Below are 14,316 nucleotides of genomic sequence, written 5' to 3'. Positions count from 1 at the left end.
CTGAACGTCCTCCCAAAACTAAATGAACATTTGCAACCTAAGCCTAAATCCCCCAGGCTCCCATTAGTGGGCAGAGTACTTGCTACTTGGATTTTACAAGAACTATTATTGATAGCAAGCACTGCCTTGAATAGCAACTGTTTGCAGATGGATCCCTAAATCGCCTTCTATGGAATAAAAATGAGAACTAGAATCTTGAGAGAGGTTGAAACAACTGCTAAACCTATTAATAATGGCTGATTGGAAATACTGTAACATATCCAAAAAAGTGTGCAATAACATAGAAAAACATGCAAAAACAAGGGCATGACCATATTTCTAAAGAATTTCCATAATATGCATTTTTATGTAGGAAATATATTTTAAATATTGAATACATGTGATCTAAAAATAACTTTCAGTTTGGTTTACATCAAACGGTGACAAAATCCTAATGGCAGCCTGTCAACTGTCTGTTGTAATAAGCACATTAGTGAAGAGAATAATAAATCATGAAGGGTGAATCATACTTACTTCAAATTGGGTATGTTTTTAAGACAATATGTGGATCCATACAGAATGTATTTTTGCATCCTTTCATTACCAAAAAAATAAAGGCGAACCAAAAAAAACCCTGTAGCTTTACTTTAACAGCTTCTTTGCTCGACAGTCATGGAACTAAATTAATCTCCACTATAATTCTACTGACAACAATGAAATTAGTTCAAGAATTCATACTGGGAATTTCACTTATAATTTTTTCTTTTGATTATACTTCATACAGAAAGCAGAAACAGCCAAGCAATCCCAAGGGATTTCTAGAAATTCTCAGTGGAATGCCATCTGCTTTCACAGAGGTTATCCATTGCAGTACATAATTCATTGATACATCTACCGTGATTCTCTTAATTTTGGTGAGGACAAGCTCTTTGCAGGAATAAAGATTTCCCAGGATTACAAAAGTACACACAGCGTACCCCAAATAGAGCAGATCTTTAAAAGATACAGAATGGGACAAGGTCCCAATTTCATTAAGTCCATTAGAATGTTGACACTGGAATCAGTGGATCAAGATTTGGCATGGTTCAGAATTTCCTCAGGAGTTCATGAACATTTTGCCTTCAGTGCTAAGTGGTATAATAGGATGTAGCTTTTGTGGGGAGAGGCCCTCTTCTCTTGAATAGCTGCTGTTGGTCCCATCTGATGCTAAAGTGATGTCCCATGACTGGGAGAAGGCAAACAGAAGTCCTTTGGGTTGATCCTTGAAGAGCCTGAACATCATCTGCCACTAGGAGAAATATGGCATCCATAGACAACAGGGACAACAGGTACCAGGTCTCACAAACATCCTGGATTTCTGGTCATTCTCACCGCTAGTCACTTCTCCTTCCTGATGTCGATTAATGTGTTATTTAGGATCACTTGCTAGAGCAAGCCTTATCTCCTATGTTCTTCATCTATAGCAATATTGCCAAACCTGTGTATTTTTGCATCCATTGCGTATGTTTTCTGCAGCAGCAAGAGTGGCCTTATGTGTTTTTCCTGTCAGCCACAGTCTGGCTAATACTGAAGGCAGAAGCCAGTCAGAAAATGAGCAGGCTTAGGATCTCTAAAACTACGTGAGGAAAAGTCAGAATTTGGAGGAGAGTGAGGATGGAGGGAAAACCAATGTTATATAGAGGCATCATGACAGCTGGGTGAAGCAACAAGTTTCAAGCAGAAAGAATTATTGTTTGAAGTGTAAGACTGATGCTAAGCCATTACTATCAATAATGTATAATGTGACCTTATGTGGTATGCTCTTTTATTTTGCTCTGAGAAAAAGTACCAATCTTGAAGTAAAGGCAAACAGAATAATTTTATGTGAGGAAGGCAGAGAAAGCTTTTTACATACCAATTAAATTACTTTGGTTGCAAATAGTCCTTTATAACATTCTGCAGCATTATCTCTTCTTGACACTTTCTTCGTGATTTTAAATGGTTGCACTGCAGTTACCCATGGTCACCTTCCTGCTGTATTCCTGGCATCCACTGACTATTGCAGCAGTATGGGGTTGAGGTGTGGATTTAGGAGATAGGATACTGGAAGAAAAAACTCACATGGAAACACAATAAGTCTCAACATTTCTCAAGAAGCAACTCTATAGGACTTATCATTTGAGAAGACAGCTGTGCGTTTGGACTAGCCTTAAAATCTTTCAGACTGCAACACAGTATTCATCTGCATGCAGGATTTCAGCTACCTTTTCCAGCAGCTGTTTTTTTCTGAACATCACACTTAATGATTTACAATTACAGAATCACAGAATAATTCAGCTTGGAGGGGATCTCAGGCAGTCATCCTGTCTGACTCGCCGCTCACAGGGGGCTGGCTCTGAGATCAGAGCAGGTGGCTCAGGCCTTTAGCCAGTTTGATCCTGAAAATCTCCAAGGATGGAAGATGGCACAGTCTTTCTAGGCAACCTGTTCCACTGCGTGGTTATCCTAATAGAGAAAAAGATTTTCCTAATATCCAGTAAAAACCTTTCTTCTTTCATCTCATATCTGTTGTCTCTTGTCCTCCCATCATGCACCACTGTTTGAAGAGCCTGGTTCCATCTTCTCAATAGCCTCCCGACAGGCACTGGCAGGTGTCTATTAGGTTCACCCAAAGTCTTCCCTTCTCCAAGCTGAACAAGCTGTGCTCCCTCAGCATTTCCCCACAGGACAAGCACTCCAGCCCTCCCTAACCATCTTGATGCCCTCCACTGAGCTCACTCCAATTTATCTTGTACTAGAGATCCAAAACTGTACACAATATTCCAAATGTGGTCTAATGAGCACTGAGTAGAGGGAGATAACTTATCTGGAACCACTGGCTGTGTTCCTGTTAATACAGCTCAGGACACAGCTGGTGTTCTTTGCTGCCAGGGCTAAGGTTCTTTGCTGCTTACTGACCCTCAGGACCACCAGAGCTGTGCCTCAGCCAAGTGGATGCCATTTTGTTCTGGCTTTACCTCTTCCACTCATCATTACCTCTTCTGTTGTCATGGTCCTGGAGTCTGAAAGTTCCAGCTGTCCTGCAGATGGATGAAACAAAGGGAGTTTTTTCTCAGAAAGGGTCAGATAGTCTAGGGCTGTAGATATTACAAGGTGAGCTGCAGCCTTTGTATAATGGATGCAGTAAAAGTGCATGTGTGGTATGTGTTGAATCTATTAGAAAGGTGTCTGCATTTTGCTTGTAGTGAATGAAGAGAGTTAGGCAGGTGAGAGGTAGTGACTATCCTAACAATTTCCTTCAGCAATCACTTTGCTCCTATCATTTGCTGTTCCTCACCTTAAGAAAAGTCTAAGAATCTTAATTTCGCACCTTTCTTGTGTGTTGTGGAATTTGAAATCACTGATGAATTAACATTATGAGTTCCAGTTGCTTTATCCTTTTTTTTTTTTTTTTGGTAGAGCTATTTGTTTTTCTTTGCTTTTTGCCCTTTTGCTTTTTCTTTTTTCCCTTTCCAGTCGAAAATGACACTTGACATCCAGAATGATCACTCCATGCTAGAGAAATGAACTAGAAAATTATACTGAGAAGGAAGACGTTTGCATGAGCATATTTGTAGAGGATGAGGCTTCAGGTGGGTGGAATGTGCCTGTTGCAAAGGTTCTGTGATAAAATTTACAGGAGCATAACACTGGGAATTTGAAAGACAAGGATAAGCCAAATGTGTTTGCACTATTTAGAGTAGCATTTACAACACAGAGTGGTAGACCAGCCTCATTTCAAAACAAACCAATTCTCCAGACACTGCGTAGATCAGCAGGAAATTGAAGTCTACTCTCAGAAAAAGGCCAGAAGAGAAACTAGTACGGTGTGATGGACAATGCAGCACTGTGCTAGCATGGTGACAGGAGGTGGCAAGGTAGGAGAAGCTGGAAGAAAGTCCTGCTCTTGCAGTACAGTTGCTTTTAGATCCTATGTTAAATTTTTTCATCTCCTAAAATTGTATTTTTCAGTAATATTACACTGAAAACGATAAATTATTGCGGCAAAAAAAAAAAAAAAAAAAAAAAAGTTAATTTCCTTTATTCAAGAAATTTATTGAAAAATATAAGGTATTTCTGTTTATAGTAACCAAAGAATAAGTCAGCTCTGGAGATACTCAGAGATACTATTAAACTTGACAGTTGTTAATTTCCCTGTAGTTTGAAATAATACAGATAATCCAAACTTCTGCTACAAATTATACATTAAATTACCTAAACCTGGCATTCAAATACCTTTTCAAACATTTACAAATCCAAGAGTTGTATCCAATTTCTGCCCAACTTGGGGCATGTGTACTTACCCATAAAATTGCATGTGTAGCATCTTTGCATGGACATTTAGGCCTAAAGTTTTAGAATAAATTGAAACAAACAAACAAAAAAAGATATTGAGACCTCTAAAGTCTGAAAACAAGGATAGTAGGTAACTGAATAAGTACTGACTTGTGAGTCAACTTTCTGACTCCTCCTGCATATTGCTAGAAAATGGTAATTATGTGGCACTGTAAGCCTAGGAAGGTAGAATGTTGATTTCCCAGCACCATTATTTTCTTTCAGAACCACTATTTTCATTCTTTTTCACTCTTTCTAATCTCCCAAATTGATTTTTAATGACACAGCTTATGTGCATGTAATGCTTTTCATCCAGAACAATGCCGAAGTGCTCTACAGGCTCTGTATTGTATTAGTGAAGCTTCACAACAAATACGTTTTTCAGTATTGGCACTCTATGGAAAGAAAAGGACCCTGTGTACATGACAGAAAGTACGTGAAGAAGATAAGAGCATGTATATTCACGTATTATATAAATTCTTAGATGGAGAGTGATGATTAATGTAGAACATCCAATACTGTCAGTATTAATTTTTCTTTTAACAGTTTGAGTATTTTAGTGGCATATTAATTAAGGTTTCATGATTTGTAGGATATCCAGTAGATATTCCAGGCTTCTTCTCTCATAGAAGAAAATGAAATAGGAAACATAAAATATACTAAAAAAAAATGAAGAATGTCATTCTGAATTCTCCCGATAAATCAAGTTTTCATTTCCATTTAGCTTCTTTTCTTTTTTTGAAAAACAGATGTGTACAATGCTCCTCCTTTTTTTTTTCTGTAGTGGGAAAAAGAGTACAAATTTTTTATGATTGCTTTGTAAGTGTAACTATTATTGAATACCTTTTTGTTTTGCATTTAACATCCAAAACATTGTAGGAGAATGTGCATTGTAGTATTTTAAAAGCATATGGCATTACATATAGGTAGGGCTTGCATTTGAGATGTGTTACCTATATTTTCTCATAATTGGTTATGAACCTTGCGCTTCATAAGTCCTCTGTGATATAAACCAGTTGAACTTTGCAGCTATTTATTGTCTCTATGGGGGTTTAAATAAAAATTCTGCATAATAGTCTCTCAATTTGGGGGACTTTTAGTTCTAACCTTGACCCTTGCATCACAGCAAGGTCTAAACCAGCTTGATTATCTGTCTGCATAATTACAGTATTTAAAATGCAGCTCTGTATCCTTGTAATGATGTGAAAGTCTTCCATCTTTGCTTGAATCTGAAATAAAAGATCTCTGATTTGGTAGGAACCGTTGAAGAAACCTACCTTTCCCAAAACTGTGGGGACCTGAAAGTATAGCGCCTCTGCAACTTCCATTTCGGCATACAACAAAAAAAATGGTGCACACTGTATTTAATTTCCCTCTTTGAAAGGATTTCTGAGCTCTGGATCTGTTTGTGCATCACATCTAATAGTTCTTGTATACCTCTTGTGTCTCTCCCTGTGTGCCCATGAGTATCAGTTGTTGCATGAGGAGCACATTCTCACATGGTCATTGGGACACACCACAGACTTAAATAGGATCTTAACAACAGCCCTGTCATGCTGGAATGAATTTCACCAGCAGTGCCTCATGCTAGGCAAAATTCTGAACTCCTTATCAAAAACAGTAGCCCTGCTGACACAAATACAAGGTCAGGCATCCAGCATTGTTTCCTCTTCTCCCATGGGAAGAAGTGCTCAGTGATATAAACTTAAATTCCCTGCCACAAGTGCGGTAAAGCTGGACTGAGTGTACTGTTCTCTGCCTTGTGGTTTTGATTATTTGCTCAAAAGTCTGGTGACCTTTGCAATGGGGAGAAGGTGCTCTACCATGGCACAATGGCAGCCGTCACCATCATCCTGCTTAGTGGTTTGCCTGGAAATTGCTTGCAGTTTAGAAAAGCTTTCCTTTTAATTTAGTGCATATGTGAAATAAATTATACTATGGAATGGTGCTGTCAAATATTTATTTAGTATCTCAGTACTTGAACTCACTTGCCAATCAGATAAAATTAGTTTTGAATTCTTTTATACTGACATCATTTTCCTAACTTACAAATTCACTCTCAGACGCAGAAGTAACGAATATTTACATTGGCCTGTTCTGAATAGCAGTGATGTTTAGGAATTTTAATGTACAGTTTAGTGTTTTTATAATGCCACTGTGAATCAGTGCTTAATTTTAGCTAGAGACAACTTTGTCCTTAAACCACTTACTTTGTGTATTTTCCTATTTTCTAATTCAGCTTGAGTGTTAACATTGGCTCCTTTTAGATGATTTGCATAGTTTCAAAGGCATAGGATTTCCCAAGACCTTACTAAGCAGCATCAGTGGCTGCAAAGCCAAGTGTATGTGGCTGGGTCAACAGGATTGGCTTTTAACAATCAAATAGAAAACATAATTGAGAATAATGACTAGTATTTTGAGAATTGTTTTACTATATGCATTACTTTGCCAACATCTTTCCACATAATCCTGATGATTATCTCTCATAAAAATAGCATATTAACTTGTGAAGTTTATGAAAATAAGGCCTGCTCTAAAATTTGTTGGTCAGTACAACTAGTTTAAAAATAGCTTTCCTATCGGATGATGAGATGCTGTGTTATACTTTAAGCATAGCTGAAATTTGTACAGAATTGCATTAAGCATGTAGTATACAGAAGTAGCATCTTATTTGGATTAATTTTGTATTGCTAAAGGTTGGTCAAAACCTAAACCCAGCCAAAAATGAATCTGTATCATTTTGCCGAATTTGCCTGCTGAAATGTAGTAAATCCTGAAAACATAAGAGCTATAATAATAATAATAATGCATTCCCATTGTGTATTTACCTTTTTTCTTTGTGTTTTGCATGACTGAGAGTTTTATCACTGTTAATTTTCAGAGAACAGAGCATATTTGAATAAGCTTTGTGTAGCCAATATTAAAAACAAACAAACACCAAACAAACAAACTCCAAATGATGGGGAACAATTAATTTTGAACCTCTGATTTTTCAGGTTTCTGGCTGGATTGTGTTCGTTAAAGTCTTGTCTGTGTGGTTGTGTTACTGATGCCTGCGTCAGTAGCGAGGGGTCACCAAAGCAGGCAGGTTCTTGGGAGCACTGGTGGGAACATCACTGAAGCTGTCAGAGGTGAACAGTAGGAACGTGGAAAGGTGAAAATGTCTTTGCCCCTTGACTGCCAGGAGAGAAAGAGAATCTCTCTGTATGCATGCTGACTGCCAAGGGTAAAACTTGGAAAAATGAGGTTAATTGGGCAGCTAGGAAAAAAAACAAGAGAGGTTACTTTCTTAAGCATTGTCATTTTTTAGGCAGAGGCATCACAACACATCTGTAATTCTGGTGGTTATTTTACTCTTTATTGATGAAAAGCCCTAACTGGGCTTTTATAAGGACTGCCTTGGTTTTGAACTGAGTAATACCAGCTTTTGACTAGAAGTTATAATGTAAACAAGAATTAGGTATAACCGTATACAGTCTAACTCGTTAACAAAGTCCAGCTTCTGTGGGGCCATTTGCATCTGTGATCATATAGAACAGTTTGTTACAAGATTATCCAAGAACAGAGTGAGCTCAGGCTGAAGAAATCCCAAAGAGTACTTTTGTACTCAGTATTTCTCAGCCATAACCAAGTATGCAGCTTTTTTTTTCATACTGTGTTATGCATAACCAGACCATAGAAAGTATCGCTTCCATCATTTACAGTGAAAAAGGCCAAAAAGAAAAGGCTGAGGAATTGAGGATCTGAAACTGTGGTGTGTGGATGGACTGCAGATCTCTTTCTTGTGGTTCATTGTAAAAAAAAAAAAAAAAAAACCAAAACACCACCAACATTTTAGAAGTATAACATGGTAGATTAAGCTGCCAGTACCAGAAGGGAATGGGGTCTGCGAGTAGATATTTTCCTTACAAAGTGGTCTGCTGACTGAAAATCTGGAGCACCATCAGAGTTCAACTAATCGAGCCAGACAGCTTGTTAGACGGTCTTATAAAAGCTGGATGTCTGGCTAGATAGCTTTTTGGCACTTTGAAGAATAGAGAGGCAGATTTATGAACTGGACAAATGAGCATTACAGTCAGGAATTTCTCTAACAGTTTGGCTGTATCTCTGAGACCCTTTGACTTTCAAAAAGATGCTGCTTCAAAAGGCAGCTTCTGCCAGCTCCTAAATGCACCATTCAGCCTCAGATATCGCTGCTCATTTTAAGCACCTTATCTCCCTGTGCAGCTCACGAAAAAGCCAGGATAAGTTTAGAGTCTGCTTCGTCCCCATTTACCCAGTAGCACAACAACTTCAAAGTGGCAAGAAGCTTCAGGGAAGAGACAGGTGTGCCTGCACATAGAGGAGGAACAGGTTGATGTTAACATGCAGAAAGAACATGATGCCCCTCCGGAAAGGTGAACCTGAATGTACGTTCTCCTAACATTGCTGAGACTTTCGAAACATTCAGCTTCCTCGTGACATACATATGTTCACAGTGTGCACGCACCTCTGCTATATGCCCATAAAACCCCTGCATTGGGTTCAGTTTGGACAGGAATTGCTAAATACCTTCGGTCACTCTCAGCAATTAAACCCTAACTCACCATGTCCTGAACTACACTGTTGATTAGTCTCCATGTCCTTGCCACCAGAAAACAGCCAACAGCAACACTGCCAAGGTTTCTGCACTTTTTTCCTGCCTCTTCTCTGTTGAACGTCATTCCAATTCAGATCCATCAAACTGTGCACCACAGGAACTGAAACATCGTGGGCAGAGGAATACACAAAATCAGAATTTCTTGGAAAAAACCCAGTCACTATAATTGTAAATAGCTGGTTTTCTTCTTTGTATGCTGTTTCCTTTACAGATTCCACAGTTTCTGATTTCTGACCTTTAGATGAGCTTAGAGTGAAATAGATGGATTCATGCCATAAAATTATTGAAAAATAAGGTAGTAGCTGCACAGAGAAGAGCATGTCGTGTGGTATTTCCAGTACAACTTGTGTTAACCTAACCAGAAATACTGTGATACCTACCAGAGCGCCAGACACCTTAGCTAAACGAACAGAAGGAAACAACTGAGAGCAGGGAACATTGTCACACTTTTGTAATATTTTGATGTTGCTGCTCCCTCTCCTAATAAAACAAAATAGAAAATACAAAGTTGATAAGAGTTAAATGCTTTTTCGTCCATCACAAAGGACTGGTCAAGATTCTTGTTTAAGCTGAGCCCTTACTGAGATGTCCTTAAGACTATTAAAAGCAAAGCAAACCAGAAGAAACCTAACACCCCCAGACCCAAGAGGAAAATGATGCTGTGGCTTAGCATGTTCCCTTCTCACCCTGGGAACCTGAGGACAAATAATGCTTACCACTTTCCTGCATTGTCACACTACCATTTATTTTTGGCATTATTTGCTGTCTGTGGTCACAAGAGGGCATGTGGCCTTGTGGACCAGCCCTAGAAATGAGGCAGGAGAGCACCTTGGTTTCAGAGCCAGACTCAGAGCCCATCCTCATTTGGGATTTGAGGAAGGAGGGAGCACAGCACACACAAATCCCTCTGTTCCCTGTTTCGATCACTGCTGCTTCTTTTCCCCAGTTTTTGGGGTGCACACTGCCCTTTTGCTACTTCATAGGCAATAGACTGTAACAGTCAGTCTTTAAAAACTCTGCACTAATAGGTCAGAGTAGAAGAGAAAACAGACATATGGAAGAAGCTCAGACTGATTTTTGGCAAATGCTACGTTTGATCTGTGTTGCAGTGTTGCCAGCGCTAAGTGTTCCTAATCATACATGATGAGGGTGGCTTAAAAATAATCAATTTGGAGTTCCTTTTTATTTGCCTTTTGGCTTAAAAATAATCAATTTGAGGTTCCTTTTATTTGCCTTTGGTTTCTTACTGTTCAGCATGTGCTCAGATGATGTTTTCTCAGAAACCATGTGTGCTAGAAAGGTGCTTTTTCTTTTCCAAATAAAAATTACCACTTCTCAAGTCAAACCCCAGCCCTCTGCTAAGGCTTCACATACCAAATCGCATGGAGATGTGCAATAAGCTTACCATAGCTGCAACCCATCATCTTATTCCCCACACATTTTGTTTTGTTTGTTGTAGTCCAGGGTAGGATGACAGAAAAAGAGAAAGTGGACAGGTTAATACAAATAAAAACATGAGAACAGAGAGGGAAGGAGGGGTAGCAACTTAAAAGATTAAATAGAAAAAGGAAAGCAAGGATGGAAAGAGAGATGGAGGAGGAGGGTAACAATATTTACAATAGAGAAGGCTTAGGATGAGAAAACAAACCAAACCAACCGAATATTCTGTGTATACCTATCCTTCTAGCATAGCAGCTGCTTTAGGGCCTTGGAAGCAATCAGGGCTATAAATAGCTGTGTATTTGTAATTAATTATTTGAAGATGTGCCAATATTTAACCAAGAATTAACCCTGCCAAAGCAAATGGGCAGCAACATGTGGACTTTTGGAGAATAGGTGTTTTCAAGCTTTTAAATGTTGCATGCTCAGGTTCTTTTCCATATATGTGACTTCTGGAGGGTGAAGTTAACTTGAAATTCAGAGCTCTTTAAGAATGTTGGGTTGAAGGCATACTCTTATAATTCTTAGGTCTGAAATGAAATCTCCAAAATATATTTTCTGTAGCAGGTGTGTTATACTGCTGAGAGCTGTCACAGCCTGCTTTTTCCATAGCCTGTATAATTGTGATGCTCGACTTTCAGAAGGCTTGAAGGAATAATTCAGCAAAACACACTGAAGCCTGGCTATTTCTCCAAAGTAGAAGGTTCTTCTCGTTTTTAGAATTTCTTCCACTTTTACCCCTCTGCACATTTTTTGCTAGTGTGTCTCGTGTAGCTTTCCTATCCCTTTCATTTGATGTAGAATTGTCTCTTCACTGCTCTCTCTTTTATTAGACCTGTTTACTGTTTCTCTCTCTGCTCTAAGAATTTGAGACATCCTAGTTAACGGACATTGAACTGCCTTCCATCTCCTCTTAAATCTGCCACTGAATTTGCAAGATTTCTGGCTATGACATGCTCTCTTTGTATCCATCTACTCTTTCTTACAGCTCATGAAATAGGTGTGTCATGTTTAGTCCCTGTTTAGCCACTCCATGTACTCTGTATCTCTATGGAATGAAGAGCAATTGATAAGTTATGTAGTTAAGGAGGTTGGGTTTGCCTTTGTTGTAGTTGGTGAATCTTATTTAATCTAGGGCAAATGTCAGGAATTTTTTCCCCCAGACTTCAAATGCAAAGCTCAAATTAAAAGGTGGTTCCTTGTATGATCTACCTGGATGGAAGTGTTTTCACTGAGGGCTGAATACAAAAACAGAGAAGTGTAAGGATAACCATGGAAGCACTGATGCCATGATTCGGATGGGAAGCCAAGATTGCTCTTGTGGTACAACTTGGAGCAGCAAAGAAGGTTGGAACACGGAGAAATTAAACCTCCCTCTATTGCATTCAGAGACACATAATATTTGCACTTGCAAAGCTCTTATGCACTCATCTCACCACCCCTAAGACTGTTTGTCTTATAGTGAGAATCTGTTGTGCTCCACAAGGGCAACAAATAGACTGAGACCAAAGAAGATCAGTCAGATAAAGAGAAAAGATGAATTGATAAATATGCTATGACTATAGACATAGCCAGAAGGAGCAGGCTTATTTTAGGCGCTATCTGTGGGTCAATAATTCATTGCTGATTTAAAATTGGCTTTTACTAGAGTAACTTGATCAGCAATGCCTCAGTTACTGATATTAGATAATATTTGTTGTATAATTAAATGCTGATTTATTTATTCAAATGTTTTATCAGATGCCTTACAAATTAACCTTCCTATTCCAAACCTTTTTTGGGGGCAAATATTGAGCTTTAAATCTAGCATCATTCCATGCTTTAGAGCATCTTATTCATATATTTGCTGAAACATATCACGTGTTCATGAGGTGCAAAGAAAAAAAAATAACAAAGTTCTCCAAGTGGGAAACCTTAGCCACAAATCTAATTTTGGTGGTGTCAGCATATGATTGGGCCTGCAACATCAGATCCATGTCTGGAAATCACCTCTTGCCAGGTCCTGAGTTGTAAAAATAAAGAATCAAGGAAAATTTTTCTCCTTGTTTCTCTTTCTCCCTCTTTCTCATACACCCACATGAGCACACCCACTCACACGTGTGTGCCTGCACGTACGCACAAAAAGCTTCTGTTTTGATTCAGTTCTCCCAGCTTCTTTGTTCAATTACAAATTGCAGATGTTCCAAACTTCAGGGCAGGGTTCAGTTTCATTTGCGAATGAAATATATGATTTATATATTAAAAAAAAGTAATCTTCTAAATAGCAATATTCAACCTGTGGACTGTCCTGGGAATACAGACTTATTACAAATTTCCTTCTACTTATAGAGCTAGAATGATCAATTCTTTTAGTACACACTGTGTTGATTTTTCTTCTACCAAACGAGGGAGAATACTTTTTTCCTTTTTTAAGTAAATATTTAATATCGAAAATATCCTGGCTACTTCCACTGCTGAGTGCATGTTTTGATGTCAGTTTAAATTTAATGTAAGAGCATATATATATATTTTTTCAGTATTTTTAAAGCTAATAATATTCCAGTTCTATTTTTGTAGTAGGTAACAAAAAATGATGGTTACAATGTTAGTTGCCTTGCATTTGTGGCTGTACCAATTTCAATTTCTCATGTTATTCAACTCAAACCTGTTTGCCAGAACTGACCAATTCAAGAGGCTGACATCAACTCATAGGCTGTTAAGACCAGTTACTGATTATGGTAGACAAATTATGCTGTTGCCCAACCCCAGCTGTCATTATGGCTTGTAGGGTGTATTTTAATGGCTAAGTGTTAGTCAACTCCTGATGATTGGGCTTACTGCAAGGATGGTAGTGAACTTTGGATGTCATGGATGGTATTTGGTGCATAGTGTGAATATGGTTTGAATATTGTTTATGCACTTTCCCTGACACAAAGTGAAGTGTTGCATTGAAGGGGAGAAGATGCAAGGTGGTGTTCCCAAAGTGTAACCTAGCCATTACAGAACTGATGGCAGGTGGGTCTGCTGTTGTAAGTTGCTTAGCTATTTGGTCTTCTTTGAAACAACATTTTCAGAATTGCTGTACAGCCCAACCCAACTGCCCCCTGCTCATACCTCTAAACCTCTGGTAACCATTGCCTTGCACAGAGCCCTGACACTGGCTTTGAATTGACTGCACTTTTCTTGACCCTGTGTCTGTCCAGCAAATCTGACTCTGCTTCTTCAGCCTTTGTCTCCCAGGGAAGAGCTAAGTTTCAGCTGAGGAGTTAGAGAAAAGATGCAGAAAAGATCTAGGAGAAGAGGTTGAGAGGAACCTGATGAACATGTTTTCTGAAAAGATGGAAAGCCACACTGTAGGCAGGGAGGTAGGTGGGGGATTGAGAAAACAGAAATTAAGCCTCCCCAGGCTAAGACCTCAAGAGCTTGATCTTTTTCTTTCTGTTCTCCTTCTCTCCATGCTTCAGTGCCCTGGACTTCCGCAGTAGCTGGGAACCATCTGCATCCATATTAACTTTTCCGTTCTACTATCTGTCATGCTAATTCCTCACACTGTCTTTGAATAAAACCCAACACATATCACTCAGCAGCTTTACACTCCCAGATGCTCAGTTCCACTCTCCTCAAGTACCTGCATATCTTGGAGAGATCACAGAGAGGTGTGAAAGAGGTTGGACTGTGGAAACTAAGTGTGCTAACTGGAGGAAGGGAAGATGTGGAGTGTGGAAGGATATTTCATTCCCAACTATGAATGAGTGTGTATGACAAGAAAGACTCAAAGCTTCTCCAGCATTTGACTTTCTCGTGTTCTCTATTGTCTTACCAAAAAGTTATAGTGACTTTAGTGATGGCAGGCTTGGCTCATGCAAGGAGGCAAGGCATTTCAAAGATTGATATCAACAGCCATGCCTTCATCTCCCTGTACTCAG

General features: G+C 38.9%; 1 long non-coding RNA gene across 4 annotated transcripts in view; it reads right to left on the bottom strand.

Annotated features, from left to right (window-relative positions):
- Nucleotides 1-355: 355 nt before the first annotated feature.
- The window catches only part of LOC139827248 (uncharacterized), a 21,642-nt gene continuing 7,681 nt past the window's right edge, over nucleotides 356-14,316 (bottom strand). For 2 of the 4 annotated variants that reach the window (XR_011737681.1, XR_011737683.1), the window contains 3 exons: nucleotides 2,995-3,038; nucleotides 1,874-2,074; nucleotides 356-1,267 (listed from right to left, as the gene is read on the bottom strand). This is a non-coding gene — a long non-coding RNA (uncharacterized lncRNA). The remainder of the gene's footprint in view (nucleotides 1,268-1,873; nucleotides 2,075-2,994; nucleotides 3,039-14,316) is intronic. The other 2 variants (XR_011737680.1, XR_011737682.1) reach the window with 1 other exon arrangement.

The sequence above is a fragment of the Patagioenas fasciata genome, chromosome 2 (genome assembly GCF_037038585.1).
Source record: "Patagioenas fasciata isolate bPatFas1 chromosome 2, bPatFas1.hap1, whole genome shotgun sequence".
In the NCBI taxonomy this organism is placed as follows: domain Eukaryota; kingdom Metazoa; phylum Chordata; class Aves; order Columbiformes; family Columbidae; genus Patagioenas; species Patagioenas fasciata.
This window is presented reverse-complemented; position numbering and strand designations above follow the sequence as displayed.